Here is a 26,228-nt window from a genome sequence, read left to right as displayed (position 1 = left end):
TTTTAAAAGTATTACAACACACTATTCATGCTCCTCTGAAACCCCAATGAGGAAGAAAGCCTTATTGGGATTCTGTTAGGTGACAACTAAACTTTCCCACCATGGATCATGAATCCAATGTGTGCATCTCAGGATTAAATTTCTGGTTAATTGAGCTAATCACTGAAGGAAAACAACACCAACCTGCCTTAGCCTACGTGCCTCAGATTGGCAAAAGACTCCTATGGGGCAGTCTGGGTCCTCACGATCCAGCCCACCTGAAGCACCCACAGGCCTGCCCAGGAGGGGCCATTATGATGAGCAAGCATGTGGCGGAGAAACGGGAGAGAAAGAGAGGCAGAATGGTTCATATGCTGTGGTAAGAGGCAGGTCTGAAGAAGCCAGGATTGTGAGAAATCGGCTGATGCTGATGCCCTGCTTGCCACTTGGGACCAGAGTGATGCCCGGGCCTGAGCTGCTGCCTACAGTCATATCTGGGTCTCTGACAGCCAAGGTCTATGCTGACATCCATGACCCATGTTGCCACACCAAGGCCACGGGGATGCCCCAGGGTCTGGGCCACCAACTGGATCATTTTGGGGTCATGATACTACTAGGGCCATCTTGATCTGAGTGGTCTGTGTTCCCACAGGATGACATGGGTTGATATACATGCCTCTGACTCCTGATCCCACTGAAGGCCATGCAAATACTTGGGGTCTGGGCCATTATCTGGTGCCATGCTGGTGTCCAAGGGTCACGCCAATCTGAGTGACCTACACTGCCACCTGAGGCCATGGTATCATCTGGGCCCAGACTGCCGCCATGGGCCATGTCTGAGCCCATGGTCCAGCAGCAGCCAGGGTCTGGGTTGACGTCTATAGTTACTGTTGCCATGTGCGGCTGTGTGATGCCTGGGGTCTGGACAGCCACCTGAGATCATGCTGGTGTCTGAGGGCCTTGCTGCCGCTGGGGCCTTACTGATATGGGTGGCCTGTGCTGCCACTGGAGCCATGGTGACATCCGGGCCAAAGGTCCCGGATATATGGGTCCATGTTCTTGCTGAAGGTGGGGTCTGTGATGATGTCCATGGCCCATGTTACCACAGGGGTTAATAAGAACCATTCCTGTTGAAATCTGAGAGGCCTGCTGAGCTGGTTCAGTCTCTCACAGGCCCTGCCCCTCCCTAGACCCTGCAGCAGGAGAGCTGCCTTCCCCCAACCCCAGAGCTGGCCCCTGGCACTACACTTGGGAGAGTTAGATGACCCCACCCTTCACCAAAGGCATGGATCTTGAAGAGGTGGCTCTGCCCCTCACCTGAGGGAGGCACTCTCAGTGGTGTGACTGACCAGATCAGCTACCAGCCAGACCCACATCCTGGGCCTTGGGTTGTTGGGTTGCCCCCCCCCCCCCCCCGCATCTACCCCATCTGTGACCTGCTGGAGCGCACAAAGGAACTGGTCCTGCAGGGCAATAACAACAGGATCTCCATGACTCGGGGCAAGAACAGGATATCCAAGAGGAGTTTGGTGAGGGTCCAGTGATGATGGTTTTCCAGGGACCTGGAACCAGACCAATGACTCATTGCAATGCACATTTTGTGGGTGGGGCTGACTGAAGAAAAGGGTGTACTGCGTGGCACGTCACAGCTCCCAATGCCACTAGGATGAAGGAAGAGGGGTTGGAAAGACAGAGGAGCAAGGTGAAGATTTTGTTGTTTTGTTTTTAATTTGGAGGGGTCCTGCTGCAGGGGTATAGGGGATGCATATGGAGGAACTGGGAGGTGAGTGGGATTGGGATGCATAATGTAAAATTCTCAAAGGATCAATAAAGAAGTATATTTTCAAAAATAAACAGATGGAAGACTTTGTATGCTTACCATAACACTTCATCTGAGAAAGCTATTGAATGGGTTTTCTCCAAAATACTCATTGCCATGACAAAAACAATTATGTGCCAACTTCAAGGCCTCTAATTAGCAGTTAAGAGTCTATACAAAGAGATGTCACTACCTGACTAAATGTTCGAGAGATGGAATTCCCAGAGTTTATTACACAAAAGAGTAATACCACAGGCCCCTCTTCCTTGTGCGTCAGCTTCATTTCTTTGTTCTGGGCCTCACCTTCCCACAGCCCAGGTGTCTAAGGGATCTATTCAACAAGTTCCTCAAAGACACATTGAAGAGTCACAAGTTTTTAGCCTCACCTCTATAAATAACATGGAATGCTTTTATGCAGATTTCAGGCCTTCATTTCTATCCAAGATTTTTTTTATTAATTTTATTCCCAACCTGCATGTTAACAATATCATTTTGTGTATCCAACTACCCACTTTAACGAAGGTGTCTTTTCTTGTGATGTCATATACTAATATAACACCTTGTGTACCACAATAATAGCCAGGAGTCAATGTTCTAAACCTCTAGTGGCTAGCAGTTTCCCATGTTGTAAATTTAGCCTTATTTCTATCTACTGAAATGGTCTTTCACTTCAAGGTCAACACCTATTGTTGCTACAGGTTCTGGATCAGAAGTATCATCTGTGAGGTTCAGTACCAGGCTGGATTTGCCCACCCAACTCTTGCCAATGGTGAGGGTCTTCAGAGTGATCAGTGTTCAATGTGCACTCATTCCTGTCTGACCCCAGCTAGGCTCCTGTGCTCAGCCCTTCATGAGGAGGAAGGTCCATGCCCGCACTGATGCTTTCTTTTTTAGATTTAAATTGGTTCAGAGCAATCTACTCACTTTTCTCTATTTGTATTTGTATGTATTTCAATTAAAATGGAAGGGACAAAAAGAGAGCATGATACTTTCACTAATTATACATCCAGTTTATTTTCAATTCACACTTGATGAAAATGTTGGGATTTAGTTTGGGGCTCCTTTTTTGTTTTTGTTTTTTTACTTTTTAGACAGTGTCTCCCTGTGGAATTAGTCTGGTTCAAAGTGATGGTCCTCATGCCTCAGTTTCACAAGTGCTGGGAATGCACTGTATATGAACAGGTCTGGCTTGTTTATTTCATAGACAAAAATCCTAATGTATTATCATATACAACATTTTACTTTGAGGTATGTATACGTTGTGGAATGGTTAAATTCAGTTATTCTTCAAAAACTTGTCTTTTTCTGATTAGAACCAGACATAGATCTCATTCTTTTTTAGCATTTTTCCAAGTATACAATATTATTATTAGCTATAGTTACCATGAGGAACAACTGATCCCTTGAACTTATTTTTCCTATCTAACCAAATATTTATAACTTTTGACCAAGTACTTGTAGCCATCCTTCAACTCCTTCTGTGAATTTAGCTCTTTTACATTCTACATAAGAGTGGGAGCATACATTATCCATCTTCCTTTGCCTGCCTGTTTCCTCCAGGTTCACACAAAACATCCTCCAGCCTCAGCCACATTGTCTCAAATGGAAGGATTCTTTCCTCACAAAATAGTGAAGAGAATTTCTCTGTTCATGAGTTGTTAGACTACATTTGTTTCTAAATCTGAACTTCACTGCACAGCGCTGCACTGAGTATTGAAGTGCAGATATCTTTGTAGCATCCTGCTTTCATTTCCTTTGGATATTGTTGTCTAGCAATTCCTCTGGGATTAAACTGCCCAACTTGAAGGAAAGCTCCTTAAGACATGGGAATTTTAAAGGAGGTGAAACAACTGGATGTTCTAAGGCGGGAATGGGAATCATCCTGTCCTTCAGCGAAGCTCCCAGAGCACAGGAAGAACACAATTTAGACGACCTGGGAAGTCCCTGATACTAAGCAGAGTCGCTAGTTCTCAGCCCCATTCCCAAGCATATACAAGCTGGAAGGACTACTGAGAGACACTCTCAGACCAGACAAGTCACTTAAAAGACACAGAGAAGTCGAGGTGCCTGGAAGAGGCAGACCAGCCATGGTGCTTGGAAGACTCAAAGAAGAGCCAGATTGCTTTGAAGAGGGTCAGAGTACCTGAGCTGCCTGGAAAGGACTCTCCCCAATTTGTGCTGCCAGCAGCTGTGTACTGGGCTCCAGATTTCTTAATTTTGTAAGCCGCTATGTTGGATGGGTTTTGGTGATACAGCTGTTTTCTGTAACCCCTCACCCACATTCTTGAAAGTAACCCCAATAAAATTAATTGGCTCACCAAGGTGGACTTTATATCCTTACTTTGATCTGTCGTCCGTTCCCATTTGTTCACATCTCCCCAGAAATCTGTCACACAACAGATACACCCACATGTGAGTTGTTGGATCGTATTTCATCTTTCAAGTGATCTGTTTCATTTTCTGTGTTATATTCACTTACTTCCTCAACAACCATGTAAACAAAAGCTTCCCTTTTCTTTATATCCTCAACAAGTCTAGTTATCTCTTCTCCCTCCTCCTTCCCCAACCCGTCTGCCATCTGTCTCTGTCTGCTCTCCGTCTCTCTCTCTCTCTCTCTCTCTCTCTCTCTCTCTCTCTCTCTCTCTCTGTGTGTGTGTGTGTGTGTGTGTCTGTGTGTGTGTGGACAGGCAGGCACTGGGCATGTATGTGGAACTGTGTGTGCGTGTGTCTGTGTGTGTGTGGACAGGCACGCACTGGGCATGTATGTGGAACTGTGTGTGCGTGTGTCTGTGTGTGTGTGGACAGGCACGCACTGGGCATGTATGTGGAACTGTGTGTGCGTGTGTCTGTGTGTGTGTGGACAGGCGCGCACTGGGCATGTATGTGGAACTGTGTGTGCGTGTGTCTGTGTGTGTGTGGACAGGCACGCACTGGGCATGTATGTGGAACTGTGTGTGCGTGTGTCTGTGTGTGTGTGTGGACAGGCGCGCACTGGGCATGTATGTGCAACTGTGTGTGCGTGTGTCTGTGTGTGTGTGGACAGGCACGCACTGGGCATGTATGTGGAACTGTGTGTGCGTGTGTCTGTGTGTGTGTGGACAGGCACGCACTGGGCATGTATGTGGAACTGTGTGTGCGTGTGTCTGTGTGTGTGTGGACAGGCACGCACTGGGCATGTATGTGGAAGTGTGTGCGTGTGTCTGTGTGTGTGTGGACAGGCACGCACTGGGCATGTATGTGGAACTGTGTGTGCGTGTGTCTGTGTGTGTGTGGACAGGCGCGCACTGGGCATGTATGTGGAAGTGTGTGCGTGTGTCTGTGTGTGTGTGGACAGGCGCGCACTGGGCATGTATGTGGAACTGTGTGTGCGTGTGTCTGTGTGTGTGTGTTCAGGCACGCACTGGGCATGTATGTGGAACTGTGTGTGTGTGTGTCTGTGTGTGTGTGGACAGGCGCGCACTGGGCATGTATGTGGAAGTGTGTGCGTGTGTCTGTGTGTGTGTGGACAGGCACGCACTGGGCATGTATGTGGAAGTGTGTGCGTGTGTCTGTGTGTGTGTGGACAGGCACGCACTGGGCATGTATGTGGAACTGTGTGTGCGTGTGTCTGTGTGTGTGTGGACAGGCACTCACTGGGCATGTATGTGGAACTGTGTGTGCGTGTGTCTGTGTGTGTGTGGACAGGCATGCACTGGGCATGTATGTGGAACTGTGTGTGCGTGTGTCTGTGTGTGTGTGGACAGGCACGCACTGGGCATGTATGTGGAACTGTGTGTGCGTGTGTCTGTGTGTGTGTGGACAGGCACGCACTGGGCATGTATGTGGAACTGTGTGTGCGTGTGTCTGTGTGTGTGTGGACAGGCGCGCACTGGGCATGTATGTGGAACTGTGTGTGCGTGTGTCTGTGTGTGTGTGTGGACAGGCACGCACTGGGCATGTATGTGGAACTGTGTGTGCGTGTGTCTGTGTGTGTGTGGACAGGCACGCACTGGGCATGTATGTGGAACTGTGTGTGCGTGTGTCTGTGTGTGTGTGGACAGGCACGCACTGGGCATGTATATGGAAGTCTGAGAACGACCGCCAACATGAGTTCTTCCCTTTATCTTTTTTAATTAATTTCTATTGAGCTCTACCCTTTTCTCTGCTCCCTTCTATCTTCTTTAAGACAGAAGCTCTTCTTCTTTACTACTGCATACACCAGGTTAGCTAGTTAGCCCGCTTCCTGATGCTGTTTTTCTTGCTGTAAAAGTTTTGGGACTACAGATACGCGCTACCATGTTTGCAATTACAAGGATTCTGGAGCTCTGGACCGTGGTCCTCACGCTAGCACAGCCAGCACTTTCCCCAGCCCCTCACAATGGAGAAAACGGTGAATATGCATAGTTCAGGGGATTCTTATGGTAGTAAATAATTCCTAAATGAACAAGTATGCATAGGAATAAAAATAGGAATTACGTGGATTTTGGTTTGGAAAGTACAATTATTAAGCGAGTACAGTAAATTATATAAAATGTTAAAAAATAGAACCCACCATTTGCAACTTGTAATCTTCTATTCAGCCAAATGATATTTCTTGGGTAAATGTGAAATACTTTTTTCAGACAAAAATTGAAAGAATTTGATGCTGGTAAGACTTTCTTTTTAAAAAAAGTGTTAAAACAAATTCTTCAGAAAAAATGAAAGTTGTGTAAGTTAGAAATATAGATCTATATTATTAGAACATGAAGATGTTTAAGAATAGGCAACTTTAACATATCTTATTTTTAATAGTTGACTGGTAAATAACATTTGTCCAAACTAAAAATAAAAAACTACTGCATTCCATAATTATTGCTCATGAATATTTGATACGAATGAAGGCAGTGTATCAATGGATAGGCGGGACAGCTTAATCTTTTGTCATAAAGCATGTGAAATACCTATGAAGCAGCACAGTATCACTTGAAATGCAATGTAAAATACTTGATGGCATATATAACTAGTTCTAGAATAACCAAAAATCAAGGAAAGTATAAATTAATGAGCTAAAATGGTAAATGTAATAATTTTGTAAATGCTAAATTAAAAATAGACAAGGCAAAAAGAAAAAAAAACATGAAGGTAAGAACATGGAAACATCTAAAACCTAGTGACAAAGGAGCTAAGTATTAATCCAAACATCTCAACACTTATTGTAAATATTCTAAAGTTTTAATCATGCGTACTTGTGTGCATGTCTGTGTGCAGTGTGTGTACGAGTGCAAGTCCCTAGGAGGCTAGAAGGTTTTGGATCCCCTAGAGCTGGAGTGAGTGCAACAAACCAAACTCCAAGTCCTCTGAGCAGTACCTGGTCTTAACTACTAAGCTATTTCTTCAGACTCCAAAATTCACTGTAAATGTAAATTTTTTGAACACTCTAATTAAAAGATAGATACATTCAGCATGCATAAAAACAAATGAAGGTGGAACTATCTTTTTTATAGGACTCTACATTAGGGACTGGTGAGTAAAGAGGGCTTGTTCTGCAATCACGAGGACCAGAGTTGCGATCCCAGCAACCACATAATAAGCCTGATATCCCCACAAACACAAGGAATCCTAGCTCTGAGGGCTGTAAGGACATGAGTATTATTGGGGCTTGTCAGCCCAAGTCTAAGGGTGAGATTCCTACCTCAAAGGAAAAATCAGAGCATGATAAGAGTGCTCTCTTCTGATTATTGCATTTGCATGTGCATGCACACACATGTACACAGACAGCCCCTACAAAGAAACACATACATAAATAAAATAAAAATATCTTCAAAGTTTTCCTTCATACAGAAAGGCAATAATCTTTTCAATGTATGTCTGTGTTCTGTTAACAAGTATTTTATTGGGCATTTAAAAAATCTATGTTCTTCAGAGATATTGGCCTGTCTGGAGCTTTCTTTTTTGCTGTGTCTTTACTTGCTTTTGGTACTAGAGTGATAGTGGCTTCACAGAAGCTGGGGAGTGCTCCTCTGCTTCTATCATTTTGAATGGTTTAGGGAGGACTGGCTGTAGAGCTTTTTTGAATATCTGGTAGATAGAATTCTGATATGCATCCATCTGGCTCTGGAGTTCTTTTTGATGGAAGGCTTTTTATTATTGTTTCAATTTCCTTCTTTGTTATGGGTTTGTTTAGGTTGTTTATTTCTTCTTGGTTTAATTTTGGTAGCTTTCTGAATCTAGAAATTCATCCATTTTTTTTGGTGGGGGTTTCACAACTCAATGGAGTACAGGTTTTTAAAGCATTCCATTATCTGAGTTTATCTGTTGTCTGCTGTAAGGCTTCCCTGTTCATTTCTGATTCTGTTGATTCAGTCCCTCTTTTTTGGTTAGGTTAGCCAAGCATTTATCAGTCTTGTTTATCTTCTCAAAGAACCATCCCTCTTAGATTCATTGATTCTTTGTATTGTTTTCTTTTTTATATTTTATTAATGCATCATTTTCCTGTTTCCCTTTACTCCCCCCAAACCCTGCAATATGTCCTCTCTTGCCCTCTTTAAAATTCATGGCCTCTTTTTTTCATACACCTTTAATCCCAGCACTCAGGAGGCAGAGACAGGAGGATCTCTGTGAGTTTGAGGCCAGCTTGGGCTACAGAGTTCCAGGACAGGCTCCAAAGCCACAGAGAAACCCTGTCTCAAGAAACCAAAAAAAAGAAAATCCCTGTTGTTACATAAAACCATGATATGCATAAATACAGCCTGCTTAGTCTACATAATGATAACCAATTAGTGTGTTCTTCCTTGTGAAAAACTATTTCTCCCACTCTCAGTATCCTTTGCTATCTATAGTTCTTTGTGTAGGGTTGAGGCCTCTTGGGCTTTCCCCTGGTCATGTTAGCATGTGTATTGGTGTCCTTGTTCAGCTCATGTTTAGGCAATCATGCTGATGAGACTTTATGGCTGTAGCTTCTGACATTACTAGGAGACACAGTCTCACAGCAAACTCCCTGAGTCAGTCAGGACTACATAGTCATACCCTGTCTCAAAGAATAAAAACAGTATAGTTATATAGAATAGCACTTACAGTCAAGTTGATCTAACCGATATCTATAGAATATTTCTTCTATAAATACCAAGATATACATTATGCTCAAACCCCTAAAAAACACTATCAAAATGCACTATATTATGAGCCATAAACTATAAGTTAGCACACTTAAGAGAACAAACAACATTCATTTCAGAATACAATGTAATAAAATAAGAAATCAATAAAATGAATATAGCTTCTAAATAAATTAATAAAAGACAAATTAGGAAAAAATTGTTTAAAAATGTACTTTGAAACGAATGATAAAAATAAAACACCAAAATCCTTAAAATAAGGCACTGCTCAACAGTAAAATTATAGATTTGTGTGCATATATTAGGAAAGAAATGACTTATCATCACTAACCTAATACTCCATCTTAGAAAACTAGAAAAGAGCATAGTAAGAACAAATGAGAGAACTACAAATTAATAAAACACTGAGAAAAATAAGACATTAAAGCAGGAAGGTGATTTGATAGAAGGGAGAAAAATTTCAGTTAAAAAATTTTAATGAGCTACTAAATATTTGAAGGATAAACTATATATTTATATTAAATATTAATAATAGTCCTCCACAAAATTGTAAAAAGAGAAGTAGGTGGAGAATACTGCCTAACTTATTTCATAAGGCTAAAATTATTAGCCAGGTAAAAAACCCAGACAAGTTACCACAAGAAGAAAACAACTATCTCCTATGAACGCTAATGCAAAACTCATCAATAAAACACTAGCAGATAAAATTCATCAGTGGTGTAGGAAGTCCTTCTGTCTATGTGTTACTTTTATTGATTCATGAATAAAGAAATTGTCTTGGGCCTGCAGAGGGCAGAATGGAGGTAAATGGGGAAAACTAAACTGAATGCTGGGAGAAAGAAAGCGGAGTCAGGAGACACCATGTAGCCCAGCCAGGGTCAGACTCTGAACAGAACCTTGCAGGTAAGCCATAGCCACGTGGCAATTCACAGATTAATAGAAATGGGTTAAATTAAGATGTAAGAGCTAACCAATAAGAAGGTAGAACTAATAGGCCAAGCAGTGATTTAATTAATACAGTTTCTGTGTGGTTATTTTGGGGCTGAGCAGCTGGGAACAAACAAGCGGCCTCCTACAAGATATCAGCCTATTTAAAAAATGATGTTCCATGACCAAATGAATTTTATCCCACAAGTATAAGGTGATTAAAAACACAAAATCAATGTATCATGTCCTATTAAAAATGAATAAATACAAATACTTATCATTTTATGTAAAAATAGCAATCTATGAAAATAAAATATACAGCTAGGCAGTGGTGGTGCACACCTTTAATCCCAGCACTTGGGAGGAAGAAACAGGCAGATCTCTGACTCTGAGGCCAGCCTGGTCTACAGAGAGAGTTCCTCAACAGCCAGGGCTATACAGAGAAACCTTGTTTCAGGAAAAATATGTATAATATTTTTTATTTTGAGATTATAATATACTTACATTTCTCCCTTCCCTTTCCTTTTCTCTCTCCAAACACTCCCAAATACCACTCACTCCCTGCTCTCCTTCAAATTCATAGCCTCTTTTTTTACTAATTGTTACTACATGCATATATATGTATGCACATATATATTCCTAAATATAACTTGCTCAATCTTTATACTGTGGCCTAGTATGTATGTTTCAGGCCTGACAATTTGACACTGATGTGCTCTTCCCTGGGGTGGACTTCCTCCTCTCCTGCTTCCAGTTTTCCTCAGTTGCCTGTAGTTCATTTTCAACACACTTTCTAAAAGAGAAAGACAAACTAGGAACAAAAGGAAACCTCTTCAAAATTATAAAGGCCACAGATGAAATGTTTACAGCAAACTCATATAACATGATCAAAATCTGAAAGTTTTTCCCATAAACCAAGAATAAGACAAGAATGTTCACTTTCTCTACTTCTATTCAACATGTTTTTTCAAGTCATAACTACAGCAATTGAACAAGAAAAATAAGAGCCATATAAGGCAGAATGGAATAAATAAAACAATCTTTTTGTAAATGACCTAATTAAATGGAAAAAATAACCCCAAGATTAACAACAACAACAAAAAACAGTTAAAGTTAACAAACAGTATCAACACATTTTCAACATACAAAATCAATAAACAAAATGTGTTGTGGTGTTGGAAAGATGGCTCAGTGGATATAAGTACTAGCTACTCAAGCCGGGCAACTGGAGTCAAGCCCCAGTACCCACCTACAAAGTGTAAGAGTCCAGAAGTGGTAGCACGCATCTATGATCCTAACACCAGATGGGAAGTGAGAGAGAAGGGCCTGGAAGCTCACAGGCTAACTAACTTGGAGTATACAGGTCAGCAGCAAAAACAAAAGAGCCTGCTTCAACAAGGTGCATGGTGAGAACCAATTGTTGAAAAGTGTCCTCTGGCCTCCACATGCCTCGTGGCACATGCACACCTGTATTCACACATATCAAAGGAACACATATACACACACTAAATAAATAATAAGTAAACAAATAAACCTTTTAAAGTGTTTATAAAGGTTATAAACCACCTGCTAAAAATTTAAATTGCAACAGCATTGAAATATTAGATTCTTCACAAATATACTTAAAGAGGCCAAAGACTTAAACACTGAAAATACGCTGGAGAAAATTAGAGACATAAATTAATGGAGAGCCATTCCATGCTAAGTGATTAGAAGCTCATATTAAGATGTATTAAGATGTCAACAAACATTCTGTTACAAAAATATATGCAATTTCAAAACTCATATGCATAAAATAAAAAAGCAATATTGGAAAAGAACAAAAGGAAGACTAGCATTGTTAATTCAAAGCTAACTTTACAAGTACAGTAAGAGAAACAATATAGAAGTAGCATAAAAGAGATGTATCAACCAAAATCTAAAAAAAAAAAACAAACAAAACTCTTGAATACAGGTTCAAATGTTTGACAAAAGTATTGTGATAGCTAATAATCATTTTCTATTTGACCAGATTTGGACTCACAGGGGAAGTAGGTGAAGGACATTTCTGAATGACTCTATGAAACATTCCAGAGACAGTTAATTGAAGGGAAATTATTTTCTTTGGAAAAAATGCACAAACACTTTATCCTTTTTACAAAAGAGGTTTCATTGGAAACTTTGCATTATATATTCTTGATATGAATTAGTTGCCAGATTTATGATTTTCAATTAGTTTTCCTATTTTTGAGTTGCCTCTTTTGAATTCTGATGCAGTCTAATTTGTATATTTTCTTTGTTATTTCTATGTTTTTGGCATCGTATTCTAGGAAGCATCGACAAGCCCAATGCTGACTACTTTTCCTCTACATTTTATTTACTGGATTTTAGTTCTATGTCTTTGATTAATTTGTGTCATTAGCAGTATTTTTCATGTTAAGCATAAGTTAGACACCAAAACGTCCACTCATGGAGGAATAGATGAAATGTGCTACACACATACAATGTAATATTAGTCAGCCTTGAAAAGGAAAAGAAATTGTGATACATGTAACAAGGATGAATGCTGAAAATATAGTATGTGGACACAATACACAAAGGGACAGATATTGCAATACTTACATGAAGTACCTAGGAAATTCACAGAGACAGAAAATAGAATCGTGTTTTTCAGGAGCTAACAGCAAAGACTAATAGGGCTATTTTTATAATGGGTATAGAGATTCAGTTTAGAATGATTATTCTTAAAACAATTGTGATATTTGCATAGCAATGTTTACTTCATGTTACTGAAAGGCTGTAGTTAAAAGTGACTAAAGTGGCAGATTTTAAGTAGTGTGAATAATACATTTTTTAAAAAATGGAGGTATACAACAGAAAGGGAATGAATACTCCAAAGTCCCAAAGAGTCAAGCTAATAATAATACACCACATTCATCAAGCAGTAGTAAAGACGTACTACAGAACTACAAAGTTCAAGTAATATGAGAACCTGCGTGCAAAGACTAGGGAAGGAGGGGAGAAGTGCAGCCAATATATTGCTTAACAAAAGGCAAATGCTTAACAAGCAGTAAAATTCGGAGGAATTCTACATTAAGCAATTTCATCACTATACTGATCATAAAGTATACTTACTAAGATGGTAATTGTGCTGGCTGATTTTTTATAACAACTCAACACAAGCTAGAGTCATTTGGGGAAAGGGGATGACAATTGAAAAAATGCCCCCCCTCCCCGATTGGTCTGTGTTGATGCCGAAGGGCCCAGGTCACTGTGGGTGGTGCCATCCCTGGGCAGGTGGTCCTGGGTTCTGTAAGTTGGCAGGCTGAGCCAGCCATAAGGGGCAGGCCAGTAAGCAGCACTCCTTCATCGCTTCTGCATCAGCTTCTACCTCATGTTCCTATTCCTGTCCTGACTTCCCTCAGTGATGACCTACAAGCTGTAAGGTAAAATAAACCCTCTTCTTCCCGATTGCTTATGGTTATGGTGTTTTACCAGAGCAATAGAAACCCATACTAAGCTAGTAATGTAATCTTTCTTGACCATTATTGCATATGTAATCAGTCTTAAAATGAGACATGGTTATATTCATAATTAGACTGCATATGTATCTTTTAATATGTACCTCTGGTCTTTTTTCTATAAATATAAAAGGGCTCTGATACAGTAATTTTTTGTTTTGTTTTTAAATCCAGCATTTACAATATCTTTGCTTTGTTATTCCTGCATTCTTTCCCTAGATATTTTAAAAACCCATTCATAAATGTCTGTAAATGAATCTCCAGTACATATAAACTGAACTCATGACAAGTACAGCATACACAGGGAAGACTATTCTGTAAGTACTGAAACTAAGCTAGTGTTAATTCCAACTTAGTGTTATAAAGTTAAGATATTAACATTAATCTCTAGGCTAACTACCTAAAAAGCCCTAAAAACCTGGGGAAAACCCAAAGTGAAGCTGTGTGTGGTGGCATGTGCTTATAATTTCAGCACGTGGGAGGTAGATGTAGGAAGATCAGGAGTGCAGAGATAGTATCGTGAGTTCAAAGTCAGACAAGACTATATGAGACCCTGTCTCAAAAGACAAAAAATAAAAAAGAATGAGAGAGACACAAAGAGAGAATTGAAAGCAGCGTGCTAGACAAAGGAACAGTTTTGCATATTTGCTGTACTATTTTATATTCCTACTAGTAATGTCTAACTGTTCTGATTTCTCCACATCCTTTTCCCATTTTTTTAAAAAATAGAAATATGAATTGCTATGAAGTGGTTTGTGGTGTGGCTAACGGATGAAGTCTTGAGTCAGTGTGTATTGTTGACATGTCATGGACCCCAATGCCTCAGACCCACAGGAATGGCAAGGCCTTCCTGGAGTCAGGTTCAGGAGAATAGCAAGTGCTAACAAGCACTGATGTTTACAGTGTGTGCAGAAAGTATTAACCAAGCTTCCTCCTCCCAGGTAGGTGACTGTAACCTGAGACTGCTCCCCTACAGAGGGGCCCGTTGGAGATTAGTTAATATACCTTGTTCAGCTGGATATAATCAATGCATCTCCTTAGTCAGCTACATATACACACACTGAGTTTGCCAGCTGCTGGTGTGTCTCTATCACAATGCACAGCTCACCCTATCCCAGGTTTTCTGTATGTGTGTTTGTCTTCACTCCCAGTTGCTCAGTCAGGTCAATCCCAAAGCCATGAATGTTGTAGCTCTGCGGTGTAGATTTCATTTGCCTAAAGAATAATAATATTAAGCATCTTTTTGTGTATTGCTTTGGTTGTAAGCATATCTTCTTTAGAGAAATATCTATCAAAATCATTTACCCAGTTTTCAATTGTGTTAGTCACTGATAAGTCAACTGATAAGAGTTACTTAAGAAATCTTAGCTGAGAATACTGGTTATGCCTATAATACCAGCACTTGGGAGCTCAAGACAGGAAAATTACTACAAGTTTGAGGTTGGCAATATTTATATAGCAAGATCAGCTAGGCTGCACAGTGAAACCCTATCTAAAACAAACAAACAAACAAAAACCCAGTAGGAACAGCCAGATGATTCTGCTTGTGTAAAGGTAGCTGTCAACAGGACTAATGACCTGAGTTCAATCCCTGGGACCCACATGATGAAAGGAGAGAATAAATCCCACATACTACTCTCTAACCTCTAAATATACAGTGTCAAGAGCATTCCCATATGCACACAAACATGTACACAAAATAAATAGGTAAAAAGTAATAAAAAAGTAAAAATAAAAGTAAAAATTCTGGCTACTAACCAATATCCCATATATATGATGTATTGAATATTTTCTCTTTTTATATCAAGCAATACTTTTTATTCTTGAAAGTACTAAAGAAAAATGATAATTATACTAATTAATGATTATACTAATCACCAAGCCAAGTTACTCTTGTAACGGAACAAAGACTGCAGTTGCTCAGTGTATCCATCCTACTGGTTTATTGGACCCCTGGAAATCTAGGCTATTCTTCTAGATTTATCTTTTTAGATCAAGATGCTAGAATATAGTGATCCACCACACTTAATATGTTGCTTCAGTTACAATGAACTCTATCTGAACATACTATACTTATGACTGCCAAATGGGGCAGATATTTTGCAATATTATGATAAAGGGCATGACTCCATCTTTTGATATTTACCTACTGACAGCTGTTAAGATTGACTTCCTCTTTTAAAATAATATTTATATTTATTCTTTGAGCATGTCTTAAATGCAAATAATGTATTTTGATCTCAACTACTTTTATGCACTCTGTCTTACTTATGGCAAGCTGATAACTCTTTCCCATATGGGCACACTGAGAAGAAAATCAGGGTGCTCTCTCCATAGGCATCTAAGAAAAGTTCAAACCAAATGCAAAAACAAACAAAAAACAAAATTCAAACAAACAGACAAACAAAAAAACTAATCCTGGCCCAATCCCCCCACTTCTAAAAATTCCCAAAAAAATCACTGTTTTACTCTTTCAAGCCACTGTTAAGCTGCCTTGCATCTGAAGAAAAATTTCAGCCAAGGTCTATTCTATCTGATGGGATGACCAAAATAATTCCTAAAAGAAATATATTTTGTTTACATAATGGAGCTAGTTTGTGTAGAATAAAACTGTAATTCTAAATCTATGTCAGTAGATATGCAGGGAAGAAGAAAGGGAAAGTTGTAAAAGTTTTTGAAAAACAGTTTATCCTTAACATTTTGAATGTTTTAAGATAAATATGTGTGGGTGTGGGCGTATAAAACATTTAGTTTTATGCAGATATGTGAAAATTATTTTTGACATATCAGAGAATTACCCAGTGAAAAAGGCACAATCTTGGAGCCTTTCTGTCTTGCTTCTTTATCTCCTTGGGATTTATACACTAATGGATGATACATATACTCATTTTGATTTTTATGATAGATTAGTTTTAATTCAGATGAAATAACTGTTTAGGAAAACAGAGAATAAAGAGCTCTTAACTAGGAACATGATTTATTTTTTAAATTTGGTCCTAGTCTCATTAGTTTCTAGGAGGTTTTCATCTAAGATGCTTTGGAGAACAGGAAGTTTCTTCAACTGTGTTATCTCAAGTGAAATAAAACCTTGCTAACAACAAAGACTACTGGTACTGAATTCATGATTTACCATACTGTCCGAAGATTGCAGAATTTACTGTGGCACTGAATAAAGTTGTAACAAGAATTTCAAATAGAACAGAAACTCAATTAAAACTGTAGGAAGACTAAAAGATAAGAAATAACAAAGACAACTTGACTGCTGTGAAATTACAGAGTTAGGGAGTAACTCAAAAAGTCTATCAGGGTGAAGTTGGAAAAAACATAGGGATATTTTACAAAGAGCAAAGGAAGAAAGTATGGAAAATGGGGTTATAATAGAGGAGAGGTAGGGCCAGTAAAATGGCTCAGCAGGTTAGGCTGACAACACAGAGTTTAAACCTCATGTGTATTTGCGTGTGTTCGCACGCACACACAAACACACACACACACACACAAATAAAATTAAATGTTTACTCTATTAAAAATGGAGTAAAGTGATGGCAATCAGGAAAGCAAAGTTCCTAAGAAACAAAATTTGATAGAATTTAAAGGAGAAATAAATATTTTCAAAATAATAATAGGAAGCTGCAAATGCCACAACCAATAATGAATAAAATACCTAGAAGGGAGATCAGTAAAGAAATACAGTACCAAATATGAATATATATATGATTCTATATCCTTACATAAAATATATGCCTATATATAGAAATAGGTATATATACATATATATATAGCACATTATCAAATAACACGATATATATATAGCACTTATTAAATAACAGCAAAAAAATTCAACCCTAATATTCTTTTGAAATAAGTCACAATGAACTTAATTTCAAGACTGAAATCTAACTAATTGTAATGCCTACCATTACAATGGATGAAGCTAGGATGACCCTTCCCAATCCTGGCCTCCTTGAGTGCCTCACGTGCACACACCCACACCCACATCCACACACGCTAACATCCACACACATATACATAATTAAAAATCCAATGAATTTACTAAAGTAGGCCTTTAAGTCAGGCATTTTAGCACACATAGGCTTGTGATCCTAGTAGTCCGGGGGCTTGGAGAGGAGTTGGAAGCTAGCCTAGGTACATGCTAAAGCCCTGTCAGAAAATACATCAAGTAGGACCTTTAAAAGGTCATGAGAGCTGTTCCTTGCTAAATCGATTAATATCATCATATTAGATTGGGATACTTAACTTAAGACTAAGTCTGTTATAGCATGAAAGCCCTCATATTCTCTTTCTGACTAGCTCGGGGCCACTTGTTACTGTGCAACAAGAAAGTCCTGACCAAATCCATTTTTTTTCTCCATTTGGATTTTCTAACCTTCAGAATCATGAAGCATATAAACTTCCACTATTTAAAATTTACTCAATCTGTTCCATTCTGTTCTAACAGCAGAAAAGAAACTAAGGCAGACTTTGAACTACAACAAGAGTAATAAACCTCCATATGATCATCTCCAACGAAGCAAACAAAGAGGCATTTGCTATGTGATACCCTTTCATAATAAAACATACTCGTGCATCTGGGCACAGAAAGAAACGTCCTTAACATAGCAGAGCATTCATGAAAAATGCCATCTAACACCATGTTAAGCAGTTAAAAAAAATAAGAGCTGGGCAGTGGTGGCTCACACCTTTAATCCCAACACAAGGTTAAGGGCTTTTACCTGTTACCAATTTGACAGGAAGCAGAGGCAGGCTGATCTCTGTGAGTTCAAGGCCACTCTGGACTACAAAGCAAGTTCAAGGACAGCCATAACTGTTTCACAGACAAACCCTGTCTCAAAAAACAAAACAAAACAAAAAAAACAAACCTAAAACCCATTCACAGTAAAATAAGAAACAAGACAATTATGATCTTTTCACAATTGTTCTTTGTACTGGACATCCTAGCTGGACAAACTAAATACGAAAAAGAAACAAAATGTAGCCCATAAGGGAAGGAGGGGGACTAGAGAGATGGCTCAGCATCGAGTTGGGTGCCCAGAACTCACATCAATTGGCTCACAACTACCTTTAAGTCTAGCTCCTCTTCTGACCTCTGAGAGTACTCAAATGCATGACCACAAAGATAAGAACAGGAATGCTTGTGTACACACACACACACACACACACACACACACACACACACACACGGTATAGTGCTTGCTCAGCATTCTGGAAGGCTTGGGTTTAACCCATAGCACCACGCAGTGGCACATACCTATAGTTCCAACCCTCAGAAGGTGGATGCAGGAGGATCAGAAGTTCAAGGCTAGTCAGGCTACATCATGAGTTCTTGTTTCTAAAATAAGGGGCTGGGAAAAGAAGGAAGAAAGGATAAAAGGTACTTCCATTTATAGATGATATTACATGGTCCTACATAATACAAATTCTTAAAGAATCCACAAGAAAACTATGAAAGTCAGTAAACAAATGGAACAAAATTACAGGCTTCAAGCTCAACTTATAAGTCAGTTATATTTCTGTATACTAGCAACAAATAATCTGAAATGGAATTTTTAACTGCAAAAAAAAAACGTGACTGGAGGTGCATGCCTATAGTTCTACCCTTTGGAACACTGGGGAGAACTACAAGTTAAGAACAGCCTGGGCTACGTAGAGCTCCTGGCCAGGCTAGGCTACTTAGTGAGACCTTGACTCTTAAAAGTGACTCTATTTATAATAGTATGAAAAGAACAAAATATCCAGGAATAAATTTCAGCAAAGAGATGAATTATGTATAAGCCTAAATTTCTAAAATACTACAATAGAAATTAAAGACCTATATAAGTGTTCTATATGCATACACTGGAAATTTAATATTATATAGATAATAATATCTCCAAAGCAATCTGTAGTTTCCATGTAATTCGTGTCAAAACCCTAATGACTCCCTTCTTTAAGTTTAATTTTATCATCATCATAATGATTGGTGTATGTGTATATGATATGTGTATGGGAGTGCAGGAATGCATGCATGGAGGCCAGAGGACAACTTTTCAGTAGTTGGTTGATTCTCTCCTTTCACTATGGGTTCCAAGGATCAAACTCAGGTCTTCAGGGTTTCAAGGTTAAGTGCTTTTACCTGTTGAACAATCTCACAAGCTCCCAGTGACTTCCTTATGTAACCAAGAAGCTGATTCTACCCTGTCTCGAACCCTGAATATTACAATACCAATTTGACAGGAAAGCTGTGCCCATAATGTAATGCGGCACGAAGGCTATGGGAATAACCAATTGCTTCCTGATTGGATTTGAAGCCTGTTCCACAGGAAGTGGTTTCATGCCTGTTTTTATTGTGATCCGGGTTTAAAGCCCATGGTTGGATGGGGAAGTCACAGGATGGAACCTGCAATTGTTGTTTTGCTAAATGATAATGTTGTCAAATCGCCTTCTAAATATTCCAGTTGATAACCAAAGATTAGTGCTATTGTTAACCATTTGCCAGAGAAGCTTCTATCCACAGTGGGCAGCAGGACATGCAGAGGGAGTCATAACCAATCAAAATGCTGAGAATATCTGACTACTGAGTCCTCAGCTCTAAAGGTGACAGCTACATCAACCTCTTCCTGAGGCTCAGGGAACATCTTGGAAGAGGGGGGCAAGAAGAGTGTAAGGTTCAGTCGACAGGGAGAAGCAGTGTGAAATGCTGTCTTCCACACAGAACATGGCTGCTACCCCCATAAACTGACTGTAGTTTTGGTTACCTGGACAAGATCAAGCCAATACCAGTCAACATTCCAGCAAGCAGCGCTAACTGGACTCAGTGGAATACATTAAAAAGAGAAAAGGACGTGAAGGTGGGATAGGAATGTGTTGAGGAGCTTGTGGTGGTGGGAAGGCAAGTTCTGAGCCCATAAGATCAAGATACTTTATATACCTGTATCCACTGAGGCCCTTCCTTTGGAGGTCAGGAACCCGTGGAAGAAGAATTGTAGGAGCCAGAGGGGTCAAGGACACCAGACGAAGGGCCACAGAATCAACTAAGAAGGGCTCATAGGAGCTCAAAGTGACGGAAGCAGCAACCACTGAGCTTGTATGGGTCTAAACTAAGTCCTCTGCAAATAGGTTATGATTGTTGGCTTGGTGTGTTTGTGGGACTCCTAGCAGTGGGAGTGTCTCTGACTCTTGCCTGCTCTTAGGGACACTTGTCCTCCTACTGGGTTGCCCCGACCAGTTCTGCTATGAGGGTTTGTGTCTAGTCTTACTGTAACTTTTTATGCTATCTTTGGTTGCTATCCCTGGGAAGCCTGCCCTTTTCTGAAGGGACATGGAGGAGGAATGGATCTGGGGCAGAGAAGAGGTGGAAGGAGAACTGGGAGGAGGGTGGGAGGGGACTGTGGTTGGAACATATTGTATGAGAGAACAATAAAAAAGTTTTAATTGCAAAAAAAATATAAACAGACAATTGTCACTAGAGGAAATTCAAATGACTGAGTTCAGCATCCTTAGCTATCAGGGAAATGCAAATCAAATAGCACAGGTGACAACTCTTGCTGCCAAGCTGTGGAGTAACGGGAACACTTCTCCATTGCTGGTGAGAATGCAACCCCTTACAGATATTTATGAAAATCAGTGTAGCAGTTCCTCACGAAGTTGGAAATTGATCTACTGCAAGACCCCGCTATACCATTCTTGAGCACATACCCAAAGGACACTTCATCCTACCACAGAGATACCTGTTCAACCATATTAATTGCTGCTCTATTCATAATAGCCAGAAACTGGAAACAACCTAGATGGTCCTCAACAGAATAATGGATGAAGGGAATGTGGCACATTTACACAATGGAGTATTATTCAGCAGTTAAAAATAATGACATCACAAAATTTGGAGGCAAATGGATGGGACAAGAAGAAACTCATTCTGAGTAAGGTAACCCAGACCCAGAAAGGTAAGTATGGTATATATTCACTTATAAATGGATATTAGCTGTGAAGTAAAGGATATCAAGCTACAATCCAGACCCAAGGAGGTTATATAAAGAGGGCTGTGGGGAACGGGGCTTGCATGGATCTCCCTGGGAAGGGAAAACAATAGATTTTTTGGGTGGACTAGGGGTGGGGGGATGGGAGTGGGGTGGGTGTGTGCCTGGCACCTGGGAGGGAAGAGATGGATGGTGAGAATGCTGGGAGAGACAGGTGGGTTTTGGGGGATGGGCATTTGGAAAGCAGGGTGGAAACCTAGTGCAGAGGAAACTTCCTGGAATCTGAGGCTGATCCTAGGATTGGGGGATACAGAGTCTGAACTGGCCTCTCTTGTAGCCTGGCAAGGCCTCCAGTGGCAGGATTGTTTGCATTCTGTTGAGTTATTGGCCAAAGGAGTCCTGTGGAGATCCCCGAACAACCCAGGCTAGAGCGAGGGCAGAGGGTTGCTCTCCAAAATCTGACAGTGGGGCCCCACTGCTGAGGACAGCATCCACACAGCTCACTGAACACACAGCCCCACAGGTGCCCCCATGGGGCCTTCACCCCTACGTTCCAGTCTCCTTGGAGCTTAGGGAATATCATGGAAGATGGTGAAGAAAGATTGTGAGAGTCAGAGGGGATGAAGGACACCAGGAGAACATGACCCACTGAATCAACTAAGCAGGGTGCATATGGGCTCACAGAGACTGATGTGGCAAGAATAGGGTCTACACCAGGTCCTGTGTCTATATATTAAGGCCGTTAGCTTGGTGGTTTTTTGGAACTTCTAACAGTGGGAGCGGGTGTGTCTCTGAGTCTTTTGCCTGCTCTTGGCACTCTTTTTCTCCTATTGGGTTGCCTTATCCAGCCTTGAGAGGACTATTGCTTTGTCTTAATATTCCTGTCTTGTCATATTTGGTTGTTGTCTCTTGGAGGCCTGCTTTTTTCTGAAGGGAAATGGAGGGGGAGTGGATCTGGAAGAAAAGGAATATGGAAAGGAGCTTGGAGGAGTGGGGAGAGAGAAACTGCAATCGGGAATGTACTGTATGAGAGAAGAATCAATTTTTAATAAACAATTATATTCTTAAAAAAGAAATTGACAAATAAATGCTATTTTTCTTTAATGTTATCTTTTTGAGAATTTTATATATTACATTTTAATCATATTCATCCCTCCTAACTCGTCCCAGATCTACCCCCTCCCAATTCCATACCCACCGAATTTCATGTCCCCATTTTTTAAAAACATGTGAAGTCCAGTTTCTGCTGCCTATATATTCTTGGGTGTGTAGCCATCCAACAGAGGTTGGTCATGTACCACCCTCTAAAGGAAACTCTTCCTCTCCCAGAAGTTATCAATTACCAACAACTCTTCAGCTAGTGATGGGACTTCAGACCCACTTCCCCTTTCCATGCTTGGATTTTGTCTGGCTTGATCTTGCACATATGAACTCACAGCAATTGTGCAGCTTGTATAAGACCTGTGCAAGATAAATGTTTTTAAAAAGCAGACCATTAAACTTTATACAAAACTTACTCAAAATAATAAAAACATTCTTGAAGCAACAGAGCAAAAGTAGAACATATTCCTTTACTTACTATAAAAAGTGCATGTTTGTAGACACAGGTGATCAATAGTTCAAAGGGGACCTAAGCTACATAGCAAGTTTGAGAATGATCTGAGCTACATGAAACTCTTAAAAAAAAATTACAACAAAAACCAAACAAAAAATGTTACTATAACTTTATGGTAATTAAACATTTAATATTGGCATTAAGGATAGAGACAAATGGGGAAAATTTCATAATCCAGAAACAAACATCTATGTTTATGGTTAGTTAGTTTGGTCAGGGTTTCAAGTCCATTCAAGGAAGAAAGAATAGTCTGTTTAATATACTATTGAAGGGTAAGTAGATTTCCAAATATAAAAAAAAAGAAGTCATATATCTCTTTCAATACAACTTATAAAACTTAATTCAATATGGATCAATAAGTAAAATATATATTATCAAACCATAAAATTTTAAAATAAAATATAGATGTAAAACCTTGTGACTTAGATTTGGCAATAAATTCTTAGATATGATACCCAATCATCCAGTGATTGATTGAAAATATAAGTCAATTTAACTCATTAACACTGAAACCTTTAGGGGGCTGAGAAATGGCCCAGTGGGTAAAGGTGATGGCCTGACTTTGATCCCTAGGACATACACAGTAGGAGAGAACTGTCCTTTGACCTTCATCTTTGATTGTACTGTGGTATGCAGGGCTTATATCTAGGGTATAGAAAAAACTCCTACAATGTAACAACAAAGGCAAAAATCCACTTCTAAAAATGAACAGAGAATCTAAATCAGGGGATAGTAGTTGTTCATGTCTGTGATCTTGGCAGCTGGGAAGTGATGGCAGGAGAAACAGAAATTCAAAGTCACCCTAGCTTCACACTGAATTCAAAGCCATCCCTGAGTATAAGGCATCCCTATCTCAAAAAAAAAAAAAAAACAACCAAAATAATTTCTTACGAAAAGCTTTATATGAATATAGTCATTATACATGCAAAGGCGTTCAACATCATTACTAGTTAGAGAAATTCAAATCAGAACCACAGTAAGATTCCTACAACATAACTAAGGAGATGGTTATAAAAAATAAATGGATGGATGGAGAGCAAGGTGGCTGCTAAGACCCTCAAGTGATCTAATATGATTTCCGCCCCCCAGCCAAACAAATAGGACTGCTATTCACAAACTTCTTACAAAAGCAAAGGAAGCCAATTGAGAGACCATAGTGCAATTTTAGTATAATAATAAGAGAACTAATGAAGAATATAGAATAAACACAGAGAGTGTGTGTGTGTGTGTGAGGGAGGGAAGGAGGGAGGGATGGAGAAAGAGGGAGAACATGAGGGGGAAAGGGAGAAAGGGGAGAGAGAGAGAGAGAGAGAGAGAGAGAGAGAGAGAGAGAGAGAGAGGGAGAGAGGAAGAGGGAGAGAGGGAGAGGGAGAGGCAGAGGCAGAGGGAGAGGGAGAGAGGGAGGGAGAGAAGGAGGGAGAAGGAGAGAGAGGGATAGGAGAGAGAGGGAGAGGAAGAGAGGGAGAAGAGAGAGAGAGAGAGAGAGAGAGAGAGAGAGAGAGAGAGAGAGAGAGAGAGAGAGAGATCATAATTTGTGATAAGAGAGGGAATTACATCCAGGCCTTAAACTTGAATCCCAAAACCAGACTCAAGAGCATGATTTCAAGAGGACAGACAGAGATCCACAGCCTTGTGATCAAGCCAGTACTTGTAGACTGAGTTTCTGGACTCTCTTTAGCCAGGTGTATAAGAGACAGCCTGGCTCCCAATATTTGTCTGCCAACACTGGACAGCTAAGAAGCAATACTCTATTCTCTATAGAATATGTTAGAAAAATGAGGACACATCTTTGCCTTGGAGTCCAATACTGAGCCCACAACAGAGAGACCATGCACAAGGTACATCCCAAAGGCCACCCCCCATAGGCATGCATTCACATATGGAGCCTCTAGGAATACTTGGCCATCAGATAGAGTTCTTTGCGCTCAGGTAGAACAGACTTGGACTTCATCCAACACTAAAGACAACCACAGCACGGGCCTGGGGTACATACCTGAGACTGTGCAGGTCTTACAGCTGTGAGACTGAGGTATATCGCAGCTCAGCATCAGCCTAGGCAACCAAGAAAACATTTCCACCACCCCTCCTCTAACCTTGGGTGACAGCAATGGGGACTTTCTCCCAGGAAAGGAAAAATCCTTACAATCAGCATTCATAAGCCAGAGGTCCTATATCCCACCTGGTGTTAGACAGAGACTTGTATGTGGTGATATTTTGTTTGTGAAGATCAGAGAATAGAACTAAACCAGTAGGGGCCAGGCAGTGGTGGCACATACATTTAATTCCATGACTTGGGAGACAGAGTCAGACGGATCTCTGTTAGTTCAAGGCTACTCTGTGCTACACGAAAATGATCCAATCTAAAAGAAAAACAGAGCCAGGCAGTGATGGCTCAAACAAAGGTGATCCCAGTATTTGGGATCCCACGCCTTTAATCCCAGCACTAAGGAGGTGGAGACAGGAGTGATATGGCTGAGTGGAGAGTGGAATATAAGAAGGAAGGAGACAGCAACTAAGGATTCATTCTGAGGTTTAGTGAAGACAGCTACAGTCTAAGGATGCAGTCTGAAACAGTCTGAAGAGGCAGTCTGAAGACAGGATCACCCTTTTGGTCTGAGCATTGGTAGAGGTAAAAGGTCTCCCTAGTGGCTAGCTGCTCTGCTTCTCTGGTCCTTCAGCTTTCACCCCCAGATAGCTGACCCTGAGTTTTTATTATTAATAACAAGGGCCAGGCAGTGGTAGCACACACCTCTAATCCCAGCACTTAGGAGGCAGAGGCAGGTGGATCTCTGAGTTCGAGGCCAGTCTGGTCTACAAGAGCTAGTTCCAGGAAAGGCTCCAAAGCTACAGAAAAACCCTGTCTCAAAAAACAAAACAAAAAGAAGAATTAGAATATGTGCTACACTTGTGACCCACCAATTGTATTTCTACTCTGAGAAACATAACCTCTGGCTGATTATAGTATTTAAGGACCAGTCTGCCTCAGCAGTAAGCAAACCCGTTCAACAGCATGGATATGAGTCCTATTCCTATGCTGTGTAGGTCTGATTGCCCTGTGAACTGTGGGTGAAACCAAACAATAAGACACTGGTGGCCATGGGACTGCAAATTGCATTCCTTCCATTGCCCCAGACAGCACAACAGGGAGAAAGTAATTTTCCCATGAGGAGACTAAAAGGGAGCTGGGTGCCAAGTCACTGTAGTTTGATAGGGACGCTCCGTGCAGGGTAATTATGCGCTAATCAGGGCAGAATCCCACCGTGTTTGAACACAGGGAAATGATGGCGAACAAGCCAACTGGGTCTACCCTGGCTCTTGATAGAGCTTTGTGGGGACAGAGTG

The 26,228-nt window shown here is 40.4% G+C and overlaps 1 protein-coding gene and 1 pseudogene across 5 annotated transcripts in view; both read right to left on the bottom strand.

The window, feature by feature from the left end:
* Gprasp1 (G protein-coupled receptor associated sorting protein 1) overlaps positions 1 to 26,228 on the bottom strand; it is a 72,514-nt gene that overhangs the window by 19,687 nt on the left and 26,599 nt on the right. The window lies entirely within an intron of this gene.
* On the bottom strand, positions 957 to 2,593 carry LOC142841553 (ras-related protein Rab-18 pseudogene; annotated as a pseudogene).

The sequence above is a fragment of the Microtus pennsylvanicus genome, chromosome X (assembly GCF_037038515.1).
Source record: "Microtus pennsylvanicus isolate mMicPen1 chromosome X, mMicPen1.hap1, whole genome shotgun sequence".
Taxonomy (NCBI): Eukaryota; Metazoa; Chordata; class Mammalia; order Rodentia; family Cricetidae; genus Microtus; species Microtus pennsylvanicus.
Note: the sequence above shows the minus strand (reverse complement) of the source record. Positions and strands in the feature narration are given on the sequence as shown.